We start from the raw sequence: 7,200 nt of genomic DNA, 5'->3' as shown, positions 1-7,200 counted from the left end.
ATTTGTTTGCACACTCGGGCTACTAGGAATTGTTGAGTCCGCCTGATTGGTCAACCATACTTCCTGTTTCGGGAAGGCAAACATCTGACCCGTTACGGTGAACAAGACTATGGGACTGGCTGGTCTGTAGGAGTCTGAGGGTTGCCAGTCTGGGTTGGAGCATGCATGATCCTGGGCTCAGTCACAGTAAGTAACATGTATGTCACACCACTTTTCTCCAAAAGGATTTCATCTCCAGACGACCAGAGCATTTTATAAATTGAGCAAACCTGTTGGGCTTTAAGTAGCAGTGGTCTTGTTCCATATCAATAAGTGCTTTTTGCTTTTTGGTTTTTTTGCCTTTGACACTCATTGTCTAGTTGGACACTCATTGTCCCACAGGGAACAGCAAAGCAAGCCCTTTAAACTTAACCCAGTGTCCTTCCCATAGTTCTGTCTCCTCCAGCATCCCCTTCTGCGTGCCTAAGGTTTGCGTTTTTATCTGAAGGGCCAGAACTTCAGTAGCAGACAGAAAAAGGTGATGTGGACATGCTCTCAAGTCCCTGGTTTAGAGTCACCAACATAGATGCTCACATCAGAGTTCTGCCTGTGAAATAAGGGAATTTGGGTGTATAGACAAGAACCTAAAATTGCATATCCTTGCCTGTGGCTCTGTTCACTTCCACAAAGAAGCACAGGCCACACACTGAGCTCCTGAGAGGCTGGGCAGTCAGTGACTCACCTGTGGAGCTCCACGTTGGTCCAGCGCTCTAAAGAGCATCCTCTAATTACATTTTTTTAACTTTTATAAGCCAAGCAGGATGCAAAGACGATTCAGTGAATAGGTGTTATGCGCAGGCTTGTGCATAGACCTGAAGACCTGAGTTCAAGCCCCGGTTCCATAAAGTGGCAGCAGAGACCAGCTCCTAAGAGTCTTCCTCTGACCACGTGTGCTGGCACACTCTTGCCTGCAAACAGTCCCTCACTTCGTGGGTAAACGAGGCTGTTACCTCTTCCATCACGGAGCAGTTTAAACCCAGATCTTTCCTTGCAAAGGGATCTTGGTACATTGTTCAGTTTGTACATCTTATTGGTACATTCGCTGGAAGGCAGAGGGGATGTAGAGGCTCAGCCCCTGAGAATCCAAGCCTTGCCCATGGGGGTAGCCAGTGCTAGTGCCGAACACGGCTTTGGGACCAAGCCAGTGAGGCCAGGACTCTGATGCAAGTTGAAATGACTGAGAACCTCACTGGGCTTTGAGCTAAGATATTCTGTTCCCTGGTTCTCTTGAGCTTTTCCCAGGACCTACTCCATCGGCACTCGGGCATAGCCCCAGCACTAATTTCATTAGCGGTTTGCTCGTCAGATATGCATTGTGTAGATAGAACTTGAAAAGTGCAGGTAAGCACAAAGAAACTGCATCTTATCGTGCAGACTAGTTTAGCAGTCTGTCCTCCATCGTGTTAAGCAGCATTCATTTCTGCTATTTCCCTCCCACAGACCACGTGTGAGATGGTAGGAGTCATATCCAAGAAGGGAAATTTTCCGCACATGCCTTTAACCTCAGTGCTCGAGAGGCAGACGCAGGCAGATCTGTGACGTCTAGGCCAGCCTGGTCTACATAGATAGTTCTAGGAGAGCCAGGGCTACCTAGATACATACACTCAAGAGAGCGGTATAGTTGAGACAGTGGCATAATTAGGTAACAGCTCATCTAACCAAACTGGTCATATACCGTTCTTGTGGCTAAGGGTTCAGAGCAATGCTGGGGAACTTGCCTAGTTAGTATAAACGAGACCTTGGGTTCAACCCCAGAGCAGCAGCAAAGGAAAGCTTTTGTTTTAATTTCATAAACAACTGTGAGCTGAGCATAGTTCTGAACACCTGTAGGAATATCATACATTTTAGGTCAGCCCAGACTTCATAGCAAAGCCCCACAGAAGAGAAGAGGGGCGTAGAAGAAAACAGTCAACACTGCCGTAGCAATATTACTGTGGTGCTGAGACTGCCCAGAACAACTTTGAAACAGTCAACACTGCCGTAGCAATATTACTGTGGTGCTGAGACTGCCCAGAACAACTTTGAAACAGTCAACACTGCCGTAGCAATATTACTGTGGTGCTGAGACTGCCCAGAACAACTTTGAAACAGTCAACACTGCCGTAGCAATATTACTGTGGTGCTGAGACTACCCAGAACAACTTTAAAAACCTCTTATGGGTCCACTGCTCTGTCTCTCTCTCGGGTTCGTTTAAGCCTCAGCAAGCTGGGCAAGCACTGTTCTTCACTGTCTTCTCTGTATTTACGGTCCTTGTCCCGTCATACACGCTTGACTGGAGTGATAGAATCACATGGAAGGAAGGAAATACCACAAGAGAAGCAAGTCTAGACCGAGAGGGACAAGGTATGAGGTGCAGTTCCCGCTGTGAAGTGAAGAGTAGGTCACACGGTGACACAGGAAGACTCTCGCCAGCAGTGTCCCTTCAGGTCCCTCCATGAAAATAAGGGATTCGGGCTGGCCAAAACTCAGTCTCAGCTGAGTTCGGTTAGAAGCCGCTCGTTCTTCAGCTCTGACTGCTGAAGTAAGGAGGATGGACCCTGGGTAGTATCCGGGTACAGAGGACACTCGCAGATGGGTTTTAACTCCAGCCCTTGCCCTGGGTCCTCACACCCTTGTTTGGCTTCACTGAAAATATCCAAAACAGGTATCACCCCAGGGAAGCCCTTCCCAACATCTGTTTTACCCTATTTGGGTTGCCCCATGGATTTATGGGGTATAATTGGCACATGAGTTATATAGAACGTATGATACGTGTCATGAGCAAACTGAAAGCTCAGCATTCCTGTTTCCTTTTTAACGTAATTTCTTTATTGATTCTTTGGGAATTTCATTCCATGCACCCAATCATGCTCATTCCCAGTCCCTGTCCCCCCCCCCCATATCTGCCCTTCACTCTTACAGCATCCCTCCTGAAAGAAAACTTTTAAGAAATGAAAAACATGGGCTGAGGCCAGGTGTTGGTGGCGCACGCCTTTAATCCCAGCACTCGGGAGGCAGAGACAGGCGGATCTTTGTGAGTTCAAGACCATTCTGGTCTACAAGAGCTAGTTCCAGGACAGCCTCCAAAGCCACAGAGAAACCCTGTCTCGAAAAACAAAAAAACAAAAAACAAAAAAAAGAAAACCATGGGCTGGAGAGATGGCTCAGAGGTTAAGGGCACTAGCTGTTCTTCCAGAAGTTCTGAGTTCAGTTCTCAGGAATGAGATCTGGTGCCCTCTTCTGTCACCCAGTATACACGTTTAGCCAACCAGCTTTACCTGCAAGTCTGGTTCAGGGCCTCTGGTTTCTTTAATCCATCATCACTGGACCATCACCAAAACTCCTCTCGGATGTCCCATGACTGCCCCAAGTGATGGAGTTCCTTTGGGCATTGTTCCATAGGACCATGCCCCCCAGCAGGTCATAGATTGTAGACGTTAGGGTCAACCCAAGGCACTGGATGTGGCCCTGGGTGATAGCTGAGTTGGTCAGTCCAGGCCACTAGTGCTGTGGACTGCATAATTGTGCGGTGAGAGCTCAGCTGATGAAATCACGACACTAACCCACCAGGGTCATTCCGATGGAGGAGCCCACATGCAGGGCGGTGGGAGTACTTGCTTTATGAATACTCACTGTCCTTGCTGTACATTCCCTGTGAAGCCACAGCAGTCCCTTTCTATGGTGGGGTCCATCCCCAAAACTCCAGCAGTGTATTAGTCATTTATGGGGCACATTTTCTCTATGCATTGGTATATTAGATGACTCCCCCCAGAGTGTCCTGGATTTATTCTGCCAGCATAACTGTCACAAGCTAACTTCATATTAACCTTAAAGCATGCCTATTCTTCACTTTCCAGTCTGCTAACAATAGATCTGTGTCTTTTTTTTTTTTTTTTTTTTTTTTTTTGGTTTTTCGAGACAAGGTTTCTCTGTGGCTTTGGAGGCTGTCCTGGAACTCGCTCTGTAGACCAGGCTGGCCTCGAACTCACAGAGATCCTCCTGCCTCTGCCTCCCGAGTGCTGGGATTAAAGGCGTGCGCCACCAACACCCGGCTTAGATCTGTGTCTTAAAGTTGTCACTGGGCACTGTGCCCTCCCTGTCTGGTCATGGTTTCTGCTTCTATGGCCTCGGACCCTTTGTTGCCAATGGTAAGTGGCTCACCTTCTTATCACTTGCTCTTGGAATGTGCTTTTGACCAGGAAGAGAAATTTTTTATCACTTCAAGCCCCCTGAATAGAAGAATTTTTAGAGTAGAAGAAGAAGCACGGAGAAGTTAAAAGTGACACAGGTTTGTCAGAGTGGAAACAGAGCAGTAAAGATCACAGGAAATAAAGACTGTGTGTGAAGTTACTATGAAAATCTCTTCCCCCTCCTTCGATCCTGAGAAGCATTTCACCTTTGGAACCGTGGGTAGGGGCTGGAGCAGGTTTTTTAGGCCTTACACACTGGGGCTGCTCCCCTCAGGTGAGAGGCAGAGCCTGCTCTCCTACACCCATGCCAGCAGGGCCAGTGCTCCCATGCCAATGATGATCAGTGCTCCCATGACAATGGTAAGTGCTCCCATGGCAATGGTGAGTAGTGCTCCCATGGCAATGGTGAGTAGTGCTCCCATGCCAATGGTGAGCAGTGCTCCCATGCCAATGGTGAGCAGTGGCAGCTCTCTTGCTTCAGTGTCCAGAGGACAGCAGGGCCAGCTCAGCATGGCCCTCTGATTTCACCACACATGGTTTCTGTGGCTCCCTGTGGGAACATAGGCCACAGCCATCAACACAGAACCCTGCTGCATTTGCAGTAGCTTGGGCCTGGATGACACCATAGCTCCTGGTGGCAGCACAGTCCTCGACACCAACAAGGCCACAGGTTGCAGCCCAGATCCCAGGTTTCCATGTGGCCTTTGGAAGCAATACTGGCGTCAGACTTCAACAGATCCCTCCCCTCCCCTTCAGTAGGACCACGGACCCAGACTTCGTTCTTGGAAACAGCTGGGCCTGGATGTCACCAATGCCCCAGGTGGCAGGGCAGAGCACTCAGATCGGCATGGCCCCAGTAGCAGTATGGCCCTCGGACACCAGCATGGCCCCAGGTGGTGGCCCAGACCTTGGACATTCGCATGGTATTCCATGGTAAACAGGATCCGTGGACATCAACACAGACCCTGGCACTCTTAAGTGCCTCAACACCTTGTGAAGATATACCATAGTTACCCAGGCATTTTGCTAGGGGTTCTGAACTACGAAATGCATGTTTTAAGTCATGAGGGAACTTAATAAAGGTTCAGGTTCATGTACTCACGGGAGGACATGGCGTACAGAATGTGCTCAGAACTACCGAAGGAGATGCAGGGAGTGAACCCCACATGCTGTGTGAACGCCATGTAAAAGCCATGAGGTGATCTTTAGCATAGTCTCAGACTCTCATTTCTATGCTCTCCATACATGCGGCGCTGTACCCACTAGAAGTCATTCCCTATCCTCTGCCCCCAACATTGCCTGTCCCAGGCAACTGCCACTGACCGTCCCGTGTGGAATGCCAGTTCTGTCGTTTATGGAATCATAGTATGTTGTTTTTTGTGCCTGCCTTATTTCGCTTCGCTTCTTAATGTTAAAACAGGTCATGCTTCATTTGTTTTTATTTCTGAATAATATCCACTAGTAGATATGTTACATTGCATGTATCTAGTCATTGATTGGTGGGTCGTTCACACTTTGGGATCACCGTGAATAAGGCTTGCATAGGTGTACTTTTGTATGGGTGTGTTTCATTTGCTTATATTATGTCTAATGCAAAGAACAGGATCTACTGTCTCCCTTAAGGGTCAACCCAGGGACCTGACGAGGAACCACGGTAGGAAGACAGACTCTCCTGAATATAATGCTTTTCCTTACCAGAATCCCCACCCCAATGCAGCCCCTAAGAGCCACAAGAGGTCTACCCACTATCATAAAGAAGAGCTGTCCTTTTCTTAGCTCTGCCAGAGCCTAAGCGTGCTCCTACACTCTCACTGATGCCTTGGGCTTCCTTACTCTTTCTAAAGCTCACCCCCTGCCCTGCTGTCAGTGGCTGGCCCTCCTGCCTCGCCTTCCTCCACTCTCCATGGCCGGGCAGCTGCCTGCTTGCCCTGGGGTTTTCCTCAGACTTTTGAGTCCGTTCCCTGTCTTCGGGCTTTCATTGGTGTCTATTCTTAAATTCCTTTACTAATGAGACTCAGAGCCCCGAGAGGTGACACATTTCCCAGGTGTCATGTGATGGCTCTGCTGGGACTTCCCAAGATTGCTGGGTCACATGGGAACTGCATGTTTTGAAGAACTACCAAACCATTTCCTGAAGGTCCTGGTGGTGTGTGGGTTTGTTTGGGAAGTGACTAACTTCTAGAACTCTTTTTGGCTTTTTAAAGACATACTTAATGTCATTAAAAAACAAAACAAAGGCTAGAGAGAGAGTTCTGTGGTTAAGAGCACTGACTGGTCTTTTTGGGGGACCCATGTTCAGTTTCTAGCACTCACGTGGTTCACAACATCTGTCCTTTGAGCTGCAGTGGCTGGGAGGCCTCCTTGGGCACAAGGCATGTGACACACAGACCTGCGTGAAGGGAAACAAAACACCCACATAAAAATCACTGTGACCTATGGCCCCACCCCAGCGTTCCCTGTGGCCCCACCCCAGCGTTCACTATGGCCCCACCCCAGCGTTCATTCACTATGGCCCCACCCCAGCGTTCACTATGGCCCCACCCCAGCGTTCCCTGTGGCCCCACCCCAGCGTTCACTATGGCCCCACCCCAGCGTTCATTCACTATGGCCCCACCCCAGCGTTCACTATGGCCCCACCCCAGCGTTCACTATGGCCCCACCCCAGCGTTCATTCACTATAGCCCCACCCCAGCGTTCACTACAGCCCCACCCCAGCGTTCATTCACTATGGCCCCACCCCAGCGTTCACTATAGCCCCACCCCAGCGTTCATTCACTATAGCCCCACCCCAGCGTTCACTATGGCCCCACCCCAGCGTTCCCTGTGGCCCCACCCCAGCGTTCACTATGGCCCCACCCCAGCGTTCCCTGTGGCCCCACCCCAGCGTTCACTATAGCCCCACCCCAGCGTTCACTATGGCCCCACCCCAGCGTTCACTATAGCCCCACCCCAGCGTTCACTATGGCCCCACCCTAGCGTTCTTTCACTATG

The sequence above is a fragment of the Mesocricetus auratus genome, unplaced genomic scaffold, assembly GCF_017639785.1.
Source record: "Mesocricetus auratus isolate SY011 unplaced genomic scaffold, BCM_Maur_2.0 Super-Scaffold_6731, whole genome shotgun sequence".
In the NCBI taxonomy this organism is placed as follows: Eukaryota; Metazoa; Chordata; class Mammalia; order Rodentia; family Cricetidae; genus Mesocricetus; species Mesocricetus auratus.
The sequence above is the reverse complement of the archived record's forward strand: the minus strand, read 5'-3'. Positions refer to the sequence as shown.